Here is a 22536-nt window from a genome sequence, read left to right on the forward strand (position 1 = left end):
ATGTAAACGGATGTTTTCTCATGCCAATAAAGCCTTTTGAATTGAATTGAATTGAATTGAGAGACAGAGAGAGGGGGGGGGGGAGGGAGGGAGAGAGGGAGAGAGAGTGAGAGAGAGAGATAGAGAGAAAGGAAAAGGATGGGAGAGTGAGATGGGGGGAGCTATTACAACCACTGAATAACCAGCCATACCATTGCTGGGTACCAAAACCTGAACACTGATCAACACATAAGGTGACACTGTGTCTGCACAATGACGCCAAGCCTATAACACAACGCAAAGCGCCACGTTACACTTATATAAGTATATGTAGAGAAAATATAGAAACACACATACTACTGTACATGTGAGTGTACTGCACACGCGTGAGCAAAGCACACACATGAACACGCACATACCACATACATAACCAAGCCCATTACAGTTTATTACGTTCGTAGACAAGTCAAAGGCATGTCACTTTGGGAACAAACTAATAATATGGTGCCAGTGTGTCTCTGCATTCCAGACGGCAGTTTTGCATTAAATATGTTTAATCCTCGAGATACCTGAGGTATCTGAAGAATCTTCGTTTGAGTCACCTCTTTCCTCCTACCAGGCACGTGCACACATAGACATCAAAGGGGGCTGCCCTTTTATCCATCTGTAAAAAGTGCCCTCTCGAGACCATAAATGCAGTTTTTACTATGATTCAAGATTCAAGATTCAAGATTCAAGATTCAAGATGTTTATTGTCACAAGGGAATGTACAAGTACATGCACTGTGAAAAACTTGTGTTGGGGGTGCTCCATAAAACACATAATAAAAAAAAAAAACGGTACATAAATAACAATAATAAATGTATCTAAAGTTAAGAACAGTTAAAAACAGTTTAAAAGAACCACAGACAGCATACAAGGCCTTGGCACCACAGAAATGTTCATTTCATAGACTTGTTTAGTAGTCTAACAGCCTGGGGTAGGAAACTGTTCTTCAGTCTACTCGTGCTCGCTTTGATGCTTTGATACCTCTTCCCTGAAGGCAACAAAACAAAAAGTTTTTTGTGGGGGTGTGTGGGGATGTGAGTGGTGAAAGAGATGCAATACCTGAAGGCAGCATTCAAGAGAATTGCCTTTTCCAAACTCTCCTGAACTTGAAAGCAGCATCTTACCGTATATTGAAAGAATTGCGCTCTCTGTGTAGAAATCTATGCCTATATGCCACATCTCCATTGGCTTGATATGCTTAGTTCAGTGTGGTATCACAAACCGAAAATAAATGACCTCCAAGCTCACAACGCGTCGCAAGGCGACGCAATGTGAGCTTGGAGGTCTGCTATTTTTGATATTTCCACCAAAAGGCCTTTTGAGAAATGTCAGCCCCTGCCTCTCTAAAATTCTCTGCACGTCCCTGCCTCCTACTTACCATTTCTTAACTTCACTTCCCTCCTCCCCTCCTCTTTATGCGTCTCCTCTCTTAACCTGCCCACTCCCTTACCACCCACGCCCCCCTCCTCTCTCTCCCATCTCCTCTAGTGTTGACAGCCTTTCGCCTGCGGCTCACTGCTCATCTCTGTCAGCTTTGTGACAGTCAAGAGACAGACAGACAGAGGTCTTTTCTCCTTCTATCTGCCAGAGGGGCATGAATAACACAACCTGTACATTCATGGCCTTTACTATGTGCACAAGACAGACAGACAGACAGACAGGCAGGGGGAGGGAGGGAGGGAGGGATACGGGAGAGATATATTTTAGAGACAGCAACATCGGTTACGACTGCGTACGAGCGAAAACCAGTACAAAGAGAGACAGCAAGCGATAGAAAAGTAGTAGTGTGACATAATGTGACATTTACGCAGCAAAGGAACTCATTAAATGCAGAAACTGCCGAGCGGAGCAGCAGTTCAGATAAACAAGACGTCTAAAAGCTTCAATATGAGTACTGTATACTGAAGGATTAACACGTCCTAGCAAAGTAGCGTAGTTTTCAAACAGAAATCAAGTGGAAAATGTGGCCTAATGGTGGCGCTAGACTAGAGGAAAGGTCATGGAGGGAGTCCCCAACAACAGTAGGGTTCATCCTCCGAGAAGGGTGAAGGTGCACATAAAATACCATTACAATTCAGACTTTCAGACATTGTGTTGGTACTGAAGTGTTGGACAGGCAGCGTGTCATGATTTAACACCAGGACAGATTGAGTGAACACTTTTGGCGCTCATGGCAGTCCTGTAGACGCCGGAGTTGTTTTAGTGAATGGGTGTCAGGTATGATAGACATGCCAGCTATGTTGGCACTGCACGTGGAAACTCAGCAGCTCATTTAGATCAAGTATCTCACGATTGCGTTCAGATGTTTTTGCAGGGTTCGAAAACGCAAAAAAAAAAAAAAAAAAAGAGATCTGCGTTGCATGTTTGTACTCCGTCAAATTCCTTATGGGTCCATTGGGCACACATTATTAACAATGAGTAATAGCCATGATAATTCCACAATAATTATTCATAAAGCTCCAAATGAGCACTGGAAGGATGATAAAGATGTGGTGTTGTTTTTGAAGATAGTTGGGTTCATTAGTGTAACATGTACGTACATGTTTTAAGCCAAGATTGTGTTTGCTTGTGCCCGCGTGTGCCTGTGTGTGTGCCCATATGTGTGCTCGTGTGTGTGTGTGTGTGTGTGTGTGTGCGTGCGTGCGTGCGTGCGTGCGTGCGTGCGTGTGTGCGTGTGTGTGTGTGTGTGTGTGTGTGTGTGTGTGTGTGTGCGCGCGCACAGCTGTGTGACATTTAGAATTACCTGTTTATCAACTCGAAGTGATAAAAAACACGTTGACAACAGTGAAGCGACATGAACTTTTTATCCTGTGTGTGTGTGTGTGTGTGTGTGTGTGTGTGTGTGTGTGTGTGTGTGTGTGTGTGTGTGTGTGTGTGTGTGTGTGCGTGCGTGCGCGTGTGCATGTTCTGAGCTATAGGCCAGTTCTGTCTTTCATCAGTTGGAAATGAGCATGTCTCCTCCATTCAGCTACAGGTGTGCCAGCAGCAGATTGACACACACACACACACACACACACACACACACACACACACACACACACACACACACACACACACACACACACGCGCGCACGCACGCACGCACACACACACACACACACACACACACACACACACACACACATGCGCGCGCGCACACACGGAGCTCGAGTAAAAGAAACAAGCCAACTCAAAGCCATTCTCCTTGTTATTGCGTCCGCACTGGGCCCAGTATTACAAGCTACCGTACAGTATACATCAGGGGTTCCCAAACTTTTTTGTCTCAGGGCACCCAATAAATATTTTTTTTAATCCGAGGCACCCCTACATTATAATTTTCACTCCCAGCACCTTATATTTATAGCATATCGTCGTTGTCGGATGGAAACCTTGTACCGGTATGTCCAAAACCATTCGTTTTGTATTTATCATCTATAAAATGAAAACAGCAGATCTACAAGCAAGTGCTTGTAGATCGTCTGTTTTCACTAGTTTTGTGCGACAGTCTTGTATGATGAAGCAGGGCTTTGCGTTACCAAAAGACGTACACATTTGAAACTTGGGATACAAGGTTTCTGCCCGACAATGACGATATTTTAGTGATTATGTTGCGAGGAAAACGTTGAGATAGTAGCCATTTTGGTTAGAACTGACTGAAAATAACTTTGTACTTCAAGTTTAAAATGATACTAAATATTTTTTCAAGTGTCCAAATAAATTCCAAATATTTCGTGGCACCCCTGGACTGGCGTCGCGGCACCCCAGGGTGCCCCGTCACCCACTTTGAAAACCCCTGGTATACATTTAATGTGCTCACACACAGTATGGCTAGCAGGCTCAAAGTGTCCAGCACAGGTTATTGTCCATATGCTTTTACTGGAAGCCATCAAATTGACTGCAGTGTCACTAATTGGACAGATCATTAGTCAGATGATTAGCAATTAGCATTCCAAGGTACAGCTCACCCCTGATTGTGTGTGTAAAATGGTAAATGGTGCATTTATATAGGGTAACCGATGGAGTCGCCGTAATGAAGCTCGCCGGGAAACTGGGGGTGCGTTCGGAAATGCGCACCGGGTGGGGCAGCGGTGCGCTTTTTCAGTCTGAACTCTGAAGGTAAACTTTCTGAAAAGCAGCAGTTGCTAACCTAACGTTGCTATTGATTAAACTAGGGTAAATTATCGTGATAGTCTTAACAGTATCACAAATGTTAATGCTAGAAACAAACATGTACAGTAGGACAAACAATCACAGTATGCCTTCTCAGTATCAACATTAATTAATATTCTAATATTCTATTATAATTAAATTTACCCTAGTTTATAAACATCAATATCAATCTTACTTTAGCAACTGCTGCTTTTCAGAAAGTTTACCTTCAGAGTTCAGATTGAAAAAGCGCACCGTTGCCCCTGCACCCGGTGTGCATTTCCGAACGCACCCCCCGTTTCCCGGCGAGTTTCATTCCGGCGACTCTACTGGTATCCTTATATAGCGCCTCTATCCAATGCGCTTTACAGAGATTGTGCATTACATTCACCCATTCACACACACACACATTCACACACCGATGGCAGAGGAAACCATGCAAGCCACCAACCAGCTCACCGGGAGCAACTAGGGGTTCAGAGTCTTGCTCAAGGACTCAACACTAACTCTGGGGGAGCCGGGGTTTGAACTGGGAACCCTCTGTGTTCTAATGATGGCCACTCTACCCCTGAACCACTGCCGCCCCACTGCTGTGTGTGCGTGGGACGTGCGTTTGTGTGCGTGTGTGCGTGTGTGTGTGTGTGTGTGTGTGTGTGTGTGTGTGTGTGTGTGTGTGTGTGTGTGTGTGTGTGCGTGTGTGTGTGTGCGTGCGTGCGTGCGTGCGTGCGTGCGTGCATGCGTGCGTGCGTGCGTGTGTGCGTGTGTGCGTGCATGCGTGTGCGTGTGTGTGTGTATGAGCTTTCTACATACACTTACATGCACGCACGCAGACACACAGACACGCACGCACACACACACACATACAGTACACACACACACACACACACACACACACACACACACACACACACACACACACACACACACACACAGACACACATGCCCACTACTAACCAACCCCTATGGTTGAATCACCTCATTCTCCACTTAAACCCTATGGATTGTACGTTGGTGACTGGGGTCACTGAGGGGTCTATATGTGGCCCGCCGTTCTTTCCCCTCAACACCAAATCTCTTCGCAGAAAATAGGTATTCTACAACCTCACAGTGCACCGCTGCAACTTGTCGTGAGCTTGTAGATCAGCTATTTTTGTCTATTACTACATACCGAGAATAGGGACTCCAGGGTTCATGGTTTACCCAATAGAGGGTATGCGCGTGACATCATCATCGTACCAGGAAGTTATGCGGAAAACGCCTCTTGAGTGGCAAAAAACAACTTTCTGGCTTTGAAAGCCCATACATCCAAAAAGTAAAGTCCTATCTGATTGCATTAAACGATGTTAAACAATGTTAAGCTCACTTTGCCACTCACTTTGCCACTCGATTTGCCATTCACTTTATGCATGCGCATACCCTCTATTGGGCCAGACAGTGTGGAGAGATTTACTGCACAGACCTGGCAGGAAGAACAGAACTCAGCCGGCTCCACACAAACACACGCACGCACACACACCTCTTATTGTCAATAACAAATGAGTTAGCCATCAGAAAATGTTTGGTGACTTTTCTTGTTTGCGTATGAGTTTCTGTGTGTGTGCGTGCGTGCGTGCGTGCGTGCGTGCGTGCGTGCGCGTGTGTGTGTGTGTGTGTGTGTGTGTGTGATGGACGAGGAGAGGGGAGGTGAGAGGCGAGGGGCTTACTGAGCCTCGGCTGTTTACTCTATCACATATCTGTTTACTTAAACTCCTGACAGACCCCTGAAAGTAAACACACACATGCACACATGCACGGCTTGCACGCACACATGCGCGCGCGCAGCCGCGCACACACACACACATTCACACACACGCACACTTGTCTCCCGCTCTGTTAGAAGAATAATCAATTAGTTGAAAATGAACTGGAGCTTTGTGTTTTGGCTGGTAAATCCAATGATCTGCACTGGGTTTTGTTCCAACAACAAACAGGCTTTGTCCTGAGACAAAGGCCTCATTTAGCCAGGACCAGAGGATCTGACATGGAGCTGTGTTTGTGCGGTGCAGATTATGATCATCTCCTGTCTCTCTGAATATGGAGACGCCACATGAAAAACACACGTTTCCTTTCCTGTTCAGATAGGGATGGGACCATATGAAAATGTCATATCATGATTAATGTCAAAAGAAATCGCGATTTCAGAGTATTATCCTTTGTTACGAACCATGATGGTCTAGGGCAGGGTTCCCCAATAGGCGGCCCGCGGGCCATTTGCGGCCTGCGGGGGGCTACTGGCTGGCCCACACCAACCCCAGTAATAATGGTGGTATAAGAGCACACAACGTGTGCTTGTAGATCGGCTGTTTTCACTAGTTTAAATCATTTTAAAATGTATAAATTCAAAACGAACGGTTTTGGACATACAAGATTTTCACCCCACAACGACGATATCTGAACTGTTGCTGGATCGCTCCCTGCAATGTTGTGGCCCTCGGCTTGGTACCCTAGACATAATTAGGCCCTTGGGGAAAACTAATTGGGGAACCCTGGTCTAGGGGCATAGCTCGTAACATAAGAGTGGGCAGGACACCAGTTTACAAAAGGCTAATTTGTTTATTGACAAAATAGCCATATTAAAAGCATGATGGTCCTGCCATTTGCAGAAAAGGTATCAAAGTTCTCAATGATGTTTCACATGATAGTTACAATAAAGATACATGATGTTAGCTGGTCAATACATTACCATATAGGCCTATTGGCAATGGACTCAGGTATCAGAAACCAAATAAAGAAAAACAACAACAAATGACATAGGCTATTAACAAGGACAAACTGAAACAAACACTTTGCTGGCAAAATATTCTCGAACCTAGAACAATAGTGTGTCGCCTATAGCAACCACTCCAATTAACTTTCACATTCTTGTTATGTATTGAGAATTTAAGTTACATATTTTAACAAAAAGGATTTTGACATGAAATTTGCTTCAGCGATGTCCAACCAGTCTCGGTAAAGCAGTCAGGCGGGTCACGTAATGCTGTCGAGGGTTAGAAATGTATCACTTTGTGACCAAGCCAACGTTATGTTGGCAGGAAAGGCAGCTCACATTACCCTTTAACAAAGCCCTTAGCATCATCACGGTTGAAACGAGGGCCAGAGGTCACATTAAAACACCCAGAAGCGTGGTTTCATGGCAGATCGGCGGGGCAGAGCGAGGCTCTGTGGAGTGTAACTGGACACTAGTGGGTACCAGAGCCCAGGGAGAAGGACGGAGAAGACCATCACACGCTTCACTAGAGACGAGGTGTTGACACACGGCTTGGGGAACGAGCCACGGGCTCCTCTGGGTGTTTGGGAAAGACCGGGGAGAAAAAATGATGTTGTTGGTGTTTTTGCAAGGGTGGTGGAGGGTGTACAACGCACGCACACTCACACACATAGACACAGACAAACACACACACGCGTGTCCGCGCGCTCACACACACGCACACACACACACACACACACACACACACACACACACACACACACACACACACACACACACACACACACACACAGTGGTGGAAAAAGTACTCACATATTTTACTCAAGTAAAAGTATCAATACTGCGGTATGGAAATACTTTGTTACAAATAAAAGTCCGGAATTCAAAATGTACTTGAGTAAAAGTATGAAAGTGTTGGCACCAAAATGTACTTAAAAAGTAAAAGTACTAAATGTTTGAAAATAGACGATCTACAAGCTCACAACGCGTCGCATCGCGGCGCGTTGTGAGCTTGTAGATCGCCTATTTTCAAATAGCCAAGGTATAAAATAGGGCTAAAGTCGTTAATGTATGTTTTGTGATATTATGATGAATATCTGCAGAGTAACTAACTAAAGTGTTCAAATAAATGTAGTACAATATTTGGATCCCAGATGTAGTGGAGTAGAAGTGAAAGTATTGGATATTTTGAAATACTCAAGTAAAGTACAAATACCTCAAAATTGTACTTAAGTACAATACTTAAGTAAATGTACTTAGTTACTTTACACCACTGTACGAACACACGCTCGCAAAGACATTCCTACCGAATGAGCCCATTAGATTGTGCACAGATAACTTGATTAAAGCGGTATTGTCTCGGCTATTTTAGGTAGCAGGGAGATAAATATAGATATTTCACAGCCTGCAGACGTCCTTGTTTGTGCCATCATTACAACATGGAACTCGACACTTGAGGTGTGCGACAGTTCATCAAACTAATCAGATCAACTCATTTAAAACGTATAATAGTAAGGGGATTTTATAAGATATTTGACTAATCTGCATTTGTTTTGCATGAAAAACATTCCTTGGGCTAAAAACAGACCCACAAAATGATGGTTTAGTGATGAATCATCACTTTTCACCATTTTGTAGGGGCCATTTGTAGCCCACAGAATGTTTTTCGTGCAAAACAAATGCTTGCAATGGATTCAGCATCATGAAAAACCCCTAGTTTGACCCCTCACATGCTACTTAAAGCATTATTCTTTTTAGTATTTTTTTCCTGTATAGTAAAAGTTAATGGGACACAAACACAAATCATTTTTTTATGAGGTTTCCCCCGGGAGTTGAATTTCAACCTTTTAGTACATATTATTACACACCTTTAGAAACACATTGGTGAAGAAATTAAATTAATTAATAATAACATAAAGTTATTTTACACTTCAAAAATGTTCTATATATTTATGAATACAGTAGATAGTGGAAGTTGCTTGAATGTGAACAAGAATGTACTGTTTGTTGTTGGCACCAACCATGCACATTAAGGTACACTAAAATTATTCTAAGAATGTTGTTGCCGCCCTCCACGCACAAGGTACTGTACAGTCATAATCACGTGGCCCATAAGTCCTTCATAGGGCCAATCAAATTATAAAATTGTAGAATGAACAGCAAATAATGGCAAATCTTCACAAGCATGCAAAGGCATGCTTGTTAATACGATGTTCAATCCTCATATCAAACGTATTACCCGTATTTTCCGGACTATAAGGCGCACTTAAAAGCCTTTAATTTTCTCAAAAAACTACAGTGCGCCTTATAGTCCAGTGCGCCTTATATATGGATCATTCATTGACATTGACATTCCCTTTAGCACAGCTCCATCTGTTGGATGCATAACGCAACGGTAGCGTCTATTATGTGCGCCTTATAGTCAGGTGCGCCTTATATATGAAAACAGTTTGAAAATAGACCATTCATTGACAGTGCGCCTTATAGTCAGGTGCGCCTTATAGTCCAGAAAATACTGTACTTGCAAATCATAATTCAGCATGTGTTCCTTACTATATTTACTCTCAGAGTCACATGTCAGTTTGACTGATACATCTGCCATTATTTTACTTTAGGTTTATGCAGCTGATATGGAGCTGATTTGTAACCATTTCAACCTGGCGTTTGGCCCCCATTTTTCACACTACTTTTGAAAAGCCTTAATCAAAGCTAGAGATGCGGTATCGGTACTCGCAGTATCGGTACTCGCCCCGATACCAGCCTATTTTGCTGTACTCGTACTCGTCCGATATTGCTCACGGCAGCGCCAGATACCATTTTGTTTCATAAATATGTTGGTAGCAACATATCAAAAGTCCTAAGACACAGTTTTGTGTGTGTTAGTTCAACTAAATGAACAGTGTTTTCACCTTCTCTCACTCTAGGCATGCCAAAAAAAAATATTTAAAGCATTTTATTTTGAAGCGCCACACACTATTTAAGCACTTGTACAGAAACTTAACTTACAGTATCGGTATTCGGTATCGGCAAGTACTCAAATTAAGTACTCGTACTTGTACTTGGTCAGCAAAAAAGTGGGATTGTGACATCCCTAATCAAAGCTAGGTTTTACAGATTGATTTGAAATGATTTATATATCAATCAAAATATCAATGGTGGCCAAGGACTCTCCGCAATCGGGATCGGCATCGGACCCAAAGATCTGGCATCGGTTGATAGGCTCTGAAGATTTCATGCAAAGCACTAGAGATGGGATACACAATGTTTGAAACCGCAACCGCCTTTTTGCTATAGTCGTCTTCTTGTCTAGATGAAACAAACGTGTTCAAATGACTGGATAATTGCCCACTAGTCTGACTAGTCTAGCCTTTATCAGAGGGCTTGTCCTCCAGCTGGCTGGCCCGGGGCAGCCTGTGGGCTGCTTGTCTTGGCTCAGGAGAGTGGCTGTCTGTGTTGTTGGAATGTCTTGGTTTAGCCGAGCGCCATTGCTAATATGCTGCGCCATCACTGTATAGACATGAGGAAATGAACACTGCTTTTTTCTCTAAAGCTGTGCCCGTTTTTTTTTATGTATCTGCAATTCTTTTGTTCATATTGCTTTATTAATGTCTTGAGGGCATGGTCCTATCTCCCTTGCTCTTTTTCCTGTTTCTCTCTCTCTCGCTCTCTCTCTAAAACGTACACAAGCAACCCACACACACAAACACACACACACGCACGCACGCACGCACGCACACACACACACACACACACACACACACACACACACACACACACACACACACACACACACACACACAGGGGCGTCAATTGGGTATGGCAGGGGTATGCAGCTGCCATACCCTGGGTCCAGGGGGGAAGATAAAAGTTAGTTCTAAATATGAATCCATGAATGTCTCTTTGTCTATCTGTGCGGGTTATCATGTTGGTAAATTACAGTGAAATAACTACAAATGCAACATTTAACAAAATGGTCACTTTAACAAGGTATTATAACTATATTATAGGTATATATAATTATATATTATAGGTACTTCTTCTTAAAATAAATATATCATGCCTGTTGCTAAGGTATGGCAACATGACTGGTGTCTTGCGCGCGCGCGAAGGCGCGCGTGCAAGACACCAGTCATGTTGCCATACCTTAGCTTTTTCTGAACTGACGCCACTGCACACACACACACACACACACACACACACACACACACACACACACACACACACACACACATGCGCGCGCACACACACACACAACGCACAATCTCACGCCTGATTCCTTCCTCCCCCGCTGTTGTATTTAAAATGCTGTGGCAGCAGAACTTTGATCCCGGTGCCATCTCTTTGAAGTGGCTGTTTGAGTTTCATCTGCGAACAAGATGTCCAAATTAAAGAGACCACAAGCTCACCCACAGCCACGCTTTGCCTGAGCCCCAACCAGGGCGGGTTCAGTGGGCAGAGGAAGTGAAATGTGCCGAGTCAAGTGTGGGGGGGGCAATTAAACACAGAACAAAACTAATCCTCTGTGTTCATTTGAGTCTCTACTGCAGTGTGACATTAGTGTTTTGCTCTAAATAAAGAATAATAGGTTATACTTGTTCTATGTCAGGGGTTCTACGTTTTCAGGCCAAGGACCCCTTAGTTGAGAGAGAGATGAAGCAGGGACCCCCCACAACCTTTTCATAGATTCCAAATAGTTTCATCGTTTGACAGCACAATCATCAGTGTATTTTGGAGTTCATGTCAATTTGTGTTTTCATGTATTTAACCACTTGAGCCGTCATTACCCAATAAACTTGACATTTCACTCTGTACTTAGTCTGCTCTTTTTCCCCTCTACACCAAACCTCTTTGCCGAAAATTGCCGATCTACAAGCTCACAACGCCTCGCAGCACGAGGCGTTGTGAGCTTGTAGATCTGCTATTTTTGGCTACAGTTCTCAGAATATGGACACTATGGTTCAAGTTGTTAATATAAAAAGGATTGGAAGATTTGGAGGACCCCCTAGTAACTCTGAGGACCCCCTAGGGGTCCCGGACCCCCTGTTGAAGACCCCTGTTCTATGTTATATGATGGCTAAAGCTTGATGTTTATATATCTCCTTTTTTTAATGATTGTACTGATTTTACTGTGTAACGCCGCTTTTACCTTTCTCTGTCAACAACTTCTCAGTAAGTTGTCAAGTTGCGGGAAATCTCGCTCTTTCGAACGACCGCCATTTCGACAAAGGAGCGTCGGGAGGGTTAGCGACTCACCCCGCGGAGGTTAGGTTTAGGGTAAGGGTCAAACAGATGACACGTAGTATCAGCGAAACGCCGCTCCCGTCAAGTTGTCCATTCACTTGACTAGCATCCCTTTTCAGAGGCGAATATTCAGCAAAAATAGCAGATCTACACAGGGCGTTTTGTGACCTTGAGTAGTTTGGCTATTTTCAGCGAATATATTTAGTGGAGCTGTCGAGTGAAAACAGGAGAGGACCTGGTATGAAGCCATGGGGGACTCCGGTCATACGTACATATACGGTATAAAGCCAAGCTCCAAATGGAGTTTGTCTTATGAACATTCATATTGGAATGAATGGCACATATACCTGACTTTAAGGCACAAGTTTAAAGAATGACAATGAAAAAGCTGAACACGTTGCAGCTTGTTGGGTTTGCTATGAGACCTGTTTAGTGTGTTTGGGTTGTGGTCTAAACATGATCAGACAGTGCAGAGGCAGGACCTTGTGACATGCCTGGGGGTTTGATGTTTACATCTAAGACCCCGACTGATTTATCAGTCTGATATTTTTTGGCGGCTGACGTCCTTATATGTCAGTACAGTTATATCGGTACTGACATATCGTTGTGGAAACCTTGTATGTCCAAAACCTTGTATGTCCAAAACCTTAAAATAGTGAAAATAGCCGATCTACAAGCACACAACGCCTCGCGATGCGAGGCGGTGTGTGCTTGTAGATCGGCTGTTTTCACTAGTTTTGTGCGACAGTCTTGTATGATGAAGCAGGGCTTTACTTTATGAAAAAAACATGCACGTTTTAAACTTGGAGATACGAGGTTTCTGGCCGACAACAGTTCATTGTCAAACTGTAAAGTGTCCTTGTCACACATGTAACAACTTATATACTAGTTGACGGGGTGCCCCAGGAATCAATACTAGGTAAACTCATACTTCCCTCTACACCAAATCTCTTCGCCAAACATAGCAGATCTACAAGCTCACAAAGGGTTGTGTTGCATTGCGCTTTGAGCTTGTAAATTGGCCACGTTCACCCCAGAGTCGGGACGCTAGCATTCATGTTGTAAGAAATCATTGCAAAAGAAAACCTGTACAGTATGTCTATAGGAATATCGGCCAATGTTGGAATTTTACTGGAATTACATCATTTTAGCTGTATAACAGTGATTCTCAAAGTGGATTTCAGGGACTCTCTAGGTTCCTTTAGGGAGGTCTAAATTGACCCTTACAAGTCTGTAACTTTGACAGTGTACAAACGGAACCAAATGAACCCTAACGGGTCCATTTGGTTCCATTTGTACACTGTCAAAGTTAAGGGGAGACCTTCAAATTTCAAAGTTTGAGAACCACTGCTGTATAGGGTTCAAGTCGAGTGCAGGCCAGGGTAGTGAGGGAGCCTTGAGGGCGCAGGTTGTGAGGCCCATTTCATCTTCTGCTGCCGTTCATTAAGCCATGAGAGACGACCACACTGCAAAATGCACTGTGTCACTTTAACTCTGAGAGACTCTCCTGTGTTTAACTGCATTCATTCCTAAGCTGCAGGAGCCAAAACCACAGCAAAACTGCTCCACCTTTACTGTAAATCTCTCTCTCTCTCTCTCTCTCTCTCTCTCTCTCTCTCTCTCTCTCTCTCTCTCTCTCTCTCTCTCTCTCTCCTGGTCACTGTTCCTTCTGCCTCATCAGTTTCTTGTCCTGGCCTTCAGATTGACTGGTCCTGTGAACGCCGCCCCTCCCCTTTCCCCCCTGTGACTTCTGACCTCCTAATCCCCTGCCAACTGCAGGGAGGCACCTCCAGTCCAGAGGTGACTCTGAGCGTGTGTGTGTGTGTGTGTGTGTGTGTGTGTGTGTGTGTGTGTGTGTGTGTGTGTGTGTGTGTGTGTGTGTGTGTGTGTGTGTGTGTGTGTGTGAGAGAGAGAGAGAGAGAGAGAGAGAGATAGAGAGAGAGAGAGAGAGAGAGAGAGAGAGAGAGAGAGAGCATGGTGTTGGGTTGTGTTATGTCGTCATCATCATCACTCAACTGTAAATGTATGAAACTATGAAAAACTGTTTGAGCTCTTGAGCTCTCAATAAGGAATGGGTGGTGTGTCTGTGTACGTACATGTGCGTGCGCACACACACAAACAAACACACACACACACACACACACACACACACACACACACACACACACACACACACACACACACACAAAATAAACAGCAGAGCATTGTATGCACAGTATATATGCTGCACATACAGTACATACTTTGTTGCACAAAACTCACAAAGCATCGCAAGCTTGTAGATCTGCTATTTCCCCTTTTTATGTAACTGCATTGGTCACATATCGGCCACTTTAAAATGAAATAAAAAGCGATTAAAAGTAATCGGATCAATGATCAGCACATGTACTGTACTGTACTGTACGAACCACCACGCACACACATACACACCCCTGTGTGTGTGTGTGTGTGTGTGTGCGCTTGTAAAAGAAACATGATAATGCAGAGGACACACTCTAGCCATTATGTAAAGTCATGCCTCAGGCCAGTAACCTGTCTTCCATCCAGATATATATAACCTATAACAATACGTCGTACACCAGCATGGAACTCGCGTGAACACGCGTGCGTCCGTTGTAACCCTTAGGCCTGGATGCCTTCGCCTAGTCAAATGGCTTCTCTCATCACCTGCAGGACAACAGAAGATCAGAGGTCCAAACGTCAGGCCTCACAGAGCACTTCAAAGAGCGCGAGCGTGTGTGTGTGTGTGTGTGTGTGTGTGTGTGTGTGTGTGTGTGTGTGTGTGTGTGTGTGTGTGTGTGTGTGTGTGTGTGTGTGTGTGTGTGTGTGTGTGTGTGTGTGTGTGTGTGTGTGCAGGGGTGTCGCACCAAATTCTGGGCCCTGGTTACAAGGATTCAACTGTGGGCCCCCCATGAATGTTCTTCATTTAGACTGGGAACGCATCATTATTCATTATTTTGTGCTTTAACTATTGGAAAATAACAGTTATTTTGTGCTGCGCTGCGAGCTAAGGTTTATGGAAAACCCTATGTTTCTATGTCAGTGGTGCTCAAACTCTTTCATGTGAAGGACGCGCAAAATGACATGTATTTGGCCAGGGACCCCCATCTCAAAACATTTAGTTCCAGGGAGGGACCCCCCCAGAAGCAAAATTTTAGTTACGAATGTTCGCTTAAAAATACATATATTCAAAGATTTGCACACATTCTCACGACTTTTCAAAAATAACAGATCTACAAGCTCGCAGCGTGGTACTCGGTGCCGCGCTGTGAGCTTGTATATCTGCTATTTTACAATAGCTAAAGTATAACATAATGAAGGCCCCTCCACCTTGTGACGCCCCTGTGTGTGTGTGTGTGTGTGTGTGTGTGTGTGTGTGTGTGTGTGTGTGTGTGTGTGTTGTGTGTGTGTGTGTGTGTGTGTATACGGCCTAGCCCTTTAGAATATGTGTCCCCCGGGGGGGAAAGAGAGGTGTGGGGGCCTCAGAAGAGATTTAGGGAGGTGGGGTTTTCTTAATCTGATAAATCCTCCCTCCAAGGGCCTCAGGTAAAGGTTACGACTGACTGCTGTTGGGGAGGGGAGGGGAGGGGAGGGGAGGGGAGGGGAGGGGAGGGGAGGGGAGGGCTATCCACTAACAGCTCAGGTGTCAATACATGAAAGCCATGCAATATAAACCCTCGCTCTCTGTATTGTTTGGGAAGAACAAACACTGATCCTTGGAGAGTACAGTACATAACTGTGATATTTTAGATTAAATGCATGAACCCCCAGTCCCTATACAGTGAAAATAGGCGAACATCTTCGTGTTGCGACATGTCGTGAGCTTGTAGATCAGCTGTTTTCAGCCAAGAGATTTGGGGCCCTGTTTTTGTCCATGCTTTACCCCTTACCCCTAAACCCCTAAAACACTAATATGTCCTGGTTTTCAACATTCACTACAATTGTCCCAGTTTTTGCCAGAATTAAAATAATAGTAGGTGTTTTCAGAGGTTGCATAGACATTTATCATGTTCTTTTCATGTAAACATGCTCACCTACCTAAACAATCAGAAAACATGAACGAATCCATTGCGTGTCTGAATTCAAACGCTGAGGCTGTTTGTCAATCACTCACTGCCTGTATATGCAACCCTGCGGTGTGTATGTGCGCGTGCACAAACGTTAGAGAATGGGTGGGCGCGTGCACGGTGAACGTGTGCATTGCTTTGAAGGTCGCGGTTTCAGGCAACAGTGGTTCACGTCTCGGTTTGAGCGGCTGAAAATATGGTCAACCTAACCTAGCTAGGCCCAATGTAGCCTGACAGTGTGTCGCGGGTTCAATGTCCTTTGTCTCTCCTCGTCTCTCTCTCCCTCTTTCCTGTCAATCTTCACTGATAAATATCAATAAAGGTTGTACAATAATAACATTGTAACAACAATATTATTATTAAGTACCTCTAGAGCAGTGATCAACCTGTGGGTCGGGACCCCTAGGGGGGGTCACTGAATTATTTGGGGGGGTCCCCAGATGATTAGAAACATTATTGTCTTCTCACTCAACAGTAAACAAACCAACCTAAAGTTTAAGTGTATACTATGGGTTTCTGCACATTTCTAAAGTGACAATTTAAGGACTTTTTAATATCTCTAAAATGACAAATTAAACATTGGCCAAATTGTCAAATAATAGAGGTAGAAATTGTGAAAATAGACGATCTACATGCTCACAACGCCTCGCGTTGCGAGGCGTTGTGAGCGTGTAGATCTGCTATTTTCACAATGGGTCCCCACACGCACACTGGGTCCCCAGTTAAAATATGGTTATTTTAGGGGTTGGGGCCTGAAAAGGTTGAGAACCACTGCACTAGAGAAACTGTGTATGAAGAATTTACCACTGATATTAGGCGTGGAATAAAGTCGTCTTCCCCATATCAAGACCTGGAATTTGCCTGGTGAAATCTGATCACAGATCTGCTATAGTAGGTGCAATTCCTCTGCTCCCATGTCTCCTGGTACAACAGAGGAATGTTAGGAAGAGTCTATATGTGTGTCACGCTCTTTACCTTCCTAGTGAAGCGCTGTGTTTATACAACACATTCAGAGGACTGGGGAGTCAGTTTGCCAAGGGGACCAAACAGCTCCCTCGGGATCCCCGTCGACAAAATGTGGGGGTTCACGAGCATGCTGACTCGTTTCGTTTCGACGATTCTAGGCCAGAGTGTCGATGAGCCCTCGTGGAAATGTAATGTGAACTTTTCATGCAACTGTGTTTTTGAAAACAGACACCAGAATTCACATTTTAGAGATTCTTCTGTTCTTCAGTCATCACGCTGCATTCACCACACACCCAAGACGTCCAAATATTCACAAAGAAACATCAGCCAATTTCACAAGCTAGTCCCCGGACTCCCCGCAAACCTAAGACCTATTTAGACAGCAGGGCCGTATCAAAGAAGCAAGACTTCTTTACATGATAATGGGCAGCTAAAACCAAGGCACCACTAGAAATACCGTAAGAAACACTGCTAGTATAAACTTGAAAAGGGTTATAGTGAATCACTTAATTTTGTCTGAAGGGGTCCAAGTTATTGTGGGTCTGTTCATGGTGGAGTGGGCTCTGTGCAGCCTTAAAACCTTGATTTATACTTTGTCGATCTACAAGCTCCCAACGCGTGTCAGACCCACGGACGTGACGCATTATGTGAGCTTGTATATCTGCTATTACGCCACGCAGCGCCGCCCGGTGTACGGCGGAGCACAAATGGGGTGTGATAATGACCGCACGCTGCAGAATGATTTAGCAGCAGTCAAGCGGCTGGACACTGGGCGTCTGCACATCTGCAAGCTCCCCATTTCCTTAAACGTTCCCAAATCAGCCCTGTATCCCCCCCCCCCCCCCCCCCCCCCCACACACACACACACACACACACACACACACACTACACAGCTGCAACACAGCCACAGTAATGACGGAAGAGAGGGAGAGAGAGAGAGAATGAAAGAGTGAGAATAGGAAGTAATGGGAGAGGGAGGAAAGGGAGAGCAGTGAAACACAGCAGAGCCGGAGGAGCTAATCAGAGGAGGTCTGCAGCAAACCAAGGAGGGCTGAGAGAAGGATATGGCATAACGCTCCATCACAGAAAATAATATGTTGAACAGACAAACCTAAACAGAGAGAGAGGACAGCAGTTGGTGGAATGGGTTCTTTTTTACACTAAGGGTTGTGCTTTGCACTTTTCCAAAATGTAAAAATGAGAGGAATGTCCAAAAACGCCTCGCACCGCGAGGCGTTGTGTGCTTGTAGATCTGCTGTTTTCACTACTTTTGTGCGACGGCCTTGTCTGATGAAGCAGGGCTTTACTTCGCAAAGAAATGTACAAATTTGAAACGTAAGAGGTTTCTGCCCGACAGTGACGATATGATGAGGGATAAAGGACTCACAAACATAGGCTACTATGACAAATGGCACTTGATGCACGCACACACACACACACACACACACACACACACACACACACACACACACACACACACACACACACACACACACACACACACACACACACACACACTCACACACACACACACACACACTCACACACACACACACACACACCTCATGGCGACCTTCCGAGCAGCAAACTCAAAGGGTCACATACTGCATGTATAGCCGGCAAAGGGAGACAAGCAAGAAGACGCTGACATTCACACAGATAAAGAGACCGAAGCGCAGAATTGGAAGAGTGGCAGAACGGTCAGACAACCAAGTCTAATAAACATCTGAACAAGCCTAATAACAAACATTCCCAAAGCCTCTAACAAATAATCCAGTTTATACAGTGTGTGTGTGTGTGTGTGTGTGTGTGTGTGTGTGTGTGTGTGTGCGTGCGTGCGTGCGTGCGTGCGTGCGTGCGTGCGTGCGTGCGTGTGGAGGTAAACATAAGGACACACAGGGTTGGTTAAGCCCTGCTAAGAGGAAGGGTCTTCACCTAGCGTGGCTGATAACAACTGAAATCTCTCTCTCTCTCTCTCTCTCTCTCACACACACACACACGCACGCACGCACGCACGCACGCACGCACGCACACACACACACACACACACACACACACACACACACACACAGCTATATACAATCCTCTTCACTATGTGCACCTCTTAACTTCCCTCACAGGGTTATTAACTCCTTGATTGGGGAGCTCTGCTTCGGGGTCCCCCCCTCATTTAGTTGTCATGGTGGCATGACCCAAACACTTATTAGATGACCCTTGGGATTAGTCCAAGCTGGAAACGGGGGGAGTCGGGGTCAAGCCTTGATCTGGAGAGAGAGTGCACGCTGCAGCATCTCACTAAAACCTTAATTAAATTGCTGAGACACCGAGGCAGGAATGTTTGCTTTGCTCTCTTGTGCAGGCCATCCTTCTGAATCTCTTTACTTTTCCCATACATATGTACACTGTGAAATCATGAGTGTTCCTGAGGATTAATAACTGTGTACAGATGTAACCAAATGGACCATTTTGGTTACATTCACTGTCTGGGTTATACAAATGCATAAATTAATGTGACTTTTTTTTATTATTATTCTTAAGAATATGTAGGCTTATATATAGGCTATACACACACACACACACACACACACACACGCACGCGCACGCACGCAGGCATGCACTCACGCAGGCACACACACACACACACACACACACACACACACACACACACACACAAAGTAGGTTAAAATGCTTTCATTTTAATTTGTATAATTTTTCCCATAATGATATATCTCTAGTTCAACTATATGTGCACGATTCTTTTTGAATGGTTAATGTAGTCAACCTTTAATGAGCCTTTCCAAAAGATAAACCCTCAAAGGGCAAGGCAAACAAACCCCGTTTTTCTATCGGTGAGATAGCAGCCTCTAATCCTATACTCTCTGACACTAGACTCGGGATAAAGCAACATCAACGATAAGATCTAATCCTATTTCCACATGTCTTCTGGACTGGAACCACTCGTAGCCTATCTCTCCCTCCCTCGATCTCTCTCTCTCTTTGCACCCCCTGTGCAGCCGCCGGTAAACTGTGACCAGCAGTGACCCACTCACTCACTGCTACATATTTTGCCAACACAGCCAGGGTAAGAGAAGGAATGCAAGCAAATGACGAATAATCAACCATGCACTGTAAGAACAACCTCCACATACATAGACATACCTACAGACTAGGCTACAATTGATCCGAGAGAGAGAGGGAAGCACTGATGACTAAAATGTGATCGATCCAAGATGCGTCTCTAAGGGGCACTTTCATTGCAAGTTAATTGATACATTGATTGATTGATTAATTAATTAATTAATTAATAGATAATGACTGACTACTGACACCCAATGGACAGCTTCATTAGGTTATAGATATTTTTTTAATCAATTAATGATCTCTGCAGGCAGGCTTCTCCGGCAGATGACTCTACGTAGCCAACTTCAAATATTTATTGAACTTAATTGTCAATTTCATATTCGGCTATAATGTAGGCTATAGGCAATAGGCGGCAGGCCTGTATGGCTTAAAAAGTTATTGGCGCGCTGATCAACCTGTAGTGTGGTCTCGTATGTGACCATGCTTGTACTTCATACAGAACGAAACCTTTGAAACACATGCATAATGTCTTGTTCAACTTACCCTGGCAAAGTAAACCCAAGTCGCGCTCTGTCTCCCTTATCCGCTCTTGTATCCACTTTATTGGGGTGATCGCGGAGCCCAAGGTAAACTTCTGTCAGCTCCTTGCAGTATTAGTGCATCCACAAAGTTTAGTCAAGGTAATGAAGGTATGTTTCAACTAAGTTGGCTAAACGCAACGCATTCACTCCGCTCTGTCTCTGTCTGCCAACGAAGAGGCGAGACTTGTGCGTCCGGACAGACTGAGGCAGGCGCGCATAGACTTTCAACAATAGCGCTTTTTGGAGGACAGGAGGCTTGCCCTTTAAAAAAGTTCACAAGTGGGAGGTGCGAGCGAGAGCGCGGAGCTGTGCGCGTGACCGTGTCTGACTGCACCTGCACAAATATGACCAGGGACTAATATCACTGCAGGAAAGACTAATTCATCACTGTTTCTATTTGTGCTTGACAAATGAAGTGATGGAAAAAGTGCTAAAATGTTATATTTTAGTTTAAGTAAAAGTATCAATCAATACTGCTGCAGAACAGCGGCGTCAGTTCAGAAAAAGCTAAGGTATGGCAACATGACTGGTGTCAACATGACTGGTGCCTCGCGCGCGTGCAAGACACCAGTCTTGCACGCGCAACAGGCACAATTACAGTACATTTTATTATTTTCCCCTGTAGCCAAGGTATGGCAGCTGCCATAGCTTGCCATACCCAATTGACGCCTCTGATATAGAAATAGCTACTCTGTTACAACTAAAAGTCCAGAATTCAAAATGTACTTGAAAATGTATGAAAAAAGTATGAAAAAAAGTATGAAATTGTTGGCATCAAAATGTACCGAAAGTAAAAGTAGGTCTACAAAGAGTTTCAAAATAGCAGATCTACAAGCTCACAGTCACAACGCGTTGCAAGCGTTGTGTAAGATTGGCTACCGGTATTTTCAAATTGCCACTGTAAAATAGGGCTAAATTGGTTCATGTATGTTTTTATAATACTAGAAGCTGGGCCGCCCTTCGGGCGGCCCAGCGTCTAGTCGGCGACCTGGCCAACTCGGGAACGATGTAAATAGGAAATGAATCCCCCGCCCTTTAATGCAAACCCCATTATACCTGTTGTCATAGAACCCGTTTTGACCATCTGTTTGCCTGTGTCCATTTATGCCCATATATGGAGATATCTGTATCTGTCTGTCTGTCGGCGTCCATTTTATGTCCATATATGGAGATCACTGCAGATATAGTTCTGGGTCCATTTTATGCCCATATGCCCATATATGGAGATATCTGTCTATTTGTGTCCATTTTATGCCCATATATGGAGATCTCTGTATCTGTCCGTCTGTGTCCCTTTATGCCCGTATATGGAGATATCTGTTTATCTGCGTCCATTTTATGCCCATATATGAGATCTCTGTCGCTTTTTGTTTGTTTCTTCTTTAAGCAGAATACACAGCCTGCTTAAATCTGCATCATTCAAGTCATCCTCCCAGTCCCACGCTTTGTCGCTTGTCTTATGTTTGTTTTTGTCTCTTTTATTTTCTTTTTTGGAGCGGACCCCATGAATGCCCCATCCTTTAATGCAAACCCCAATATACCTGTTGTCATAGGACCCGTTTTGACCATCTGTTAGCCTTTGTCCCCACCCTTTAATGCAAACCCCAATATACCTGTTGTCATAGGACCCGTTTTGACCATCTGTTTGCCTTTGTCCCCATATGCCCATATATGGAGATCTCTGCACACACAGTACCGG

The sequence above is a fragment of the Nannobrachium achirus genome (assembly GCF_963921795.1).
Source record: "Nannobrachium achirus genome assembly, chromosome: 3".
In the NCBI taxonomy this organism is placed as follows: Eukaryota; Metazoa; Chordata; class Actinopteri; order Myctophiformes; family Myctophidae; genus Nannobrachium; species Nannobrachium achirus.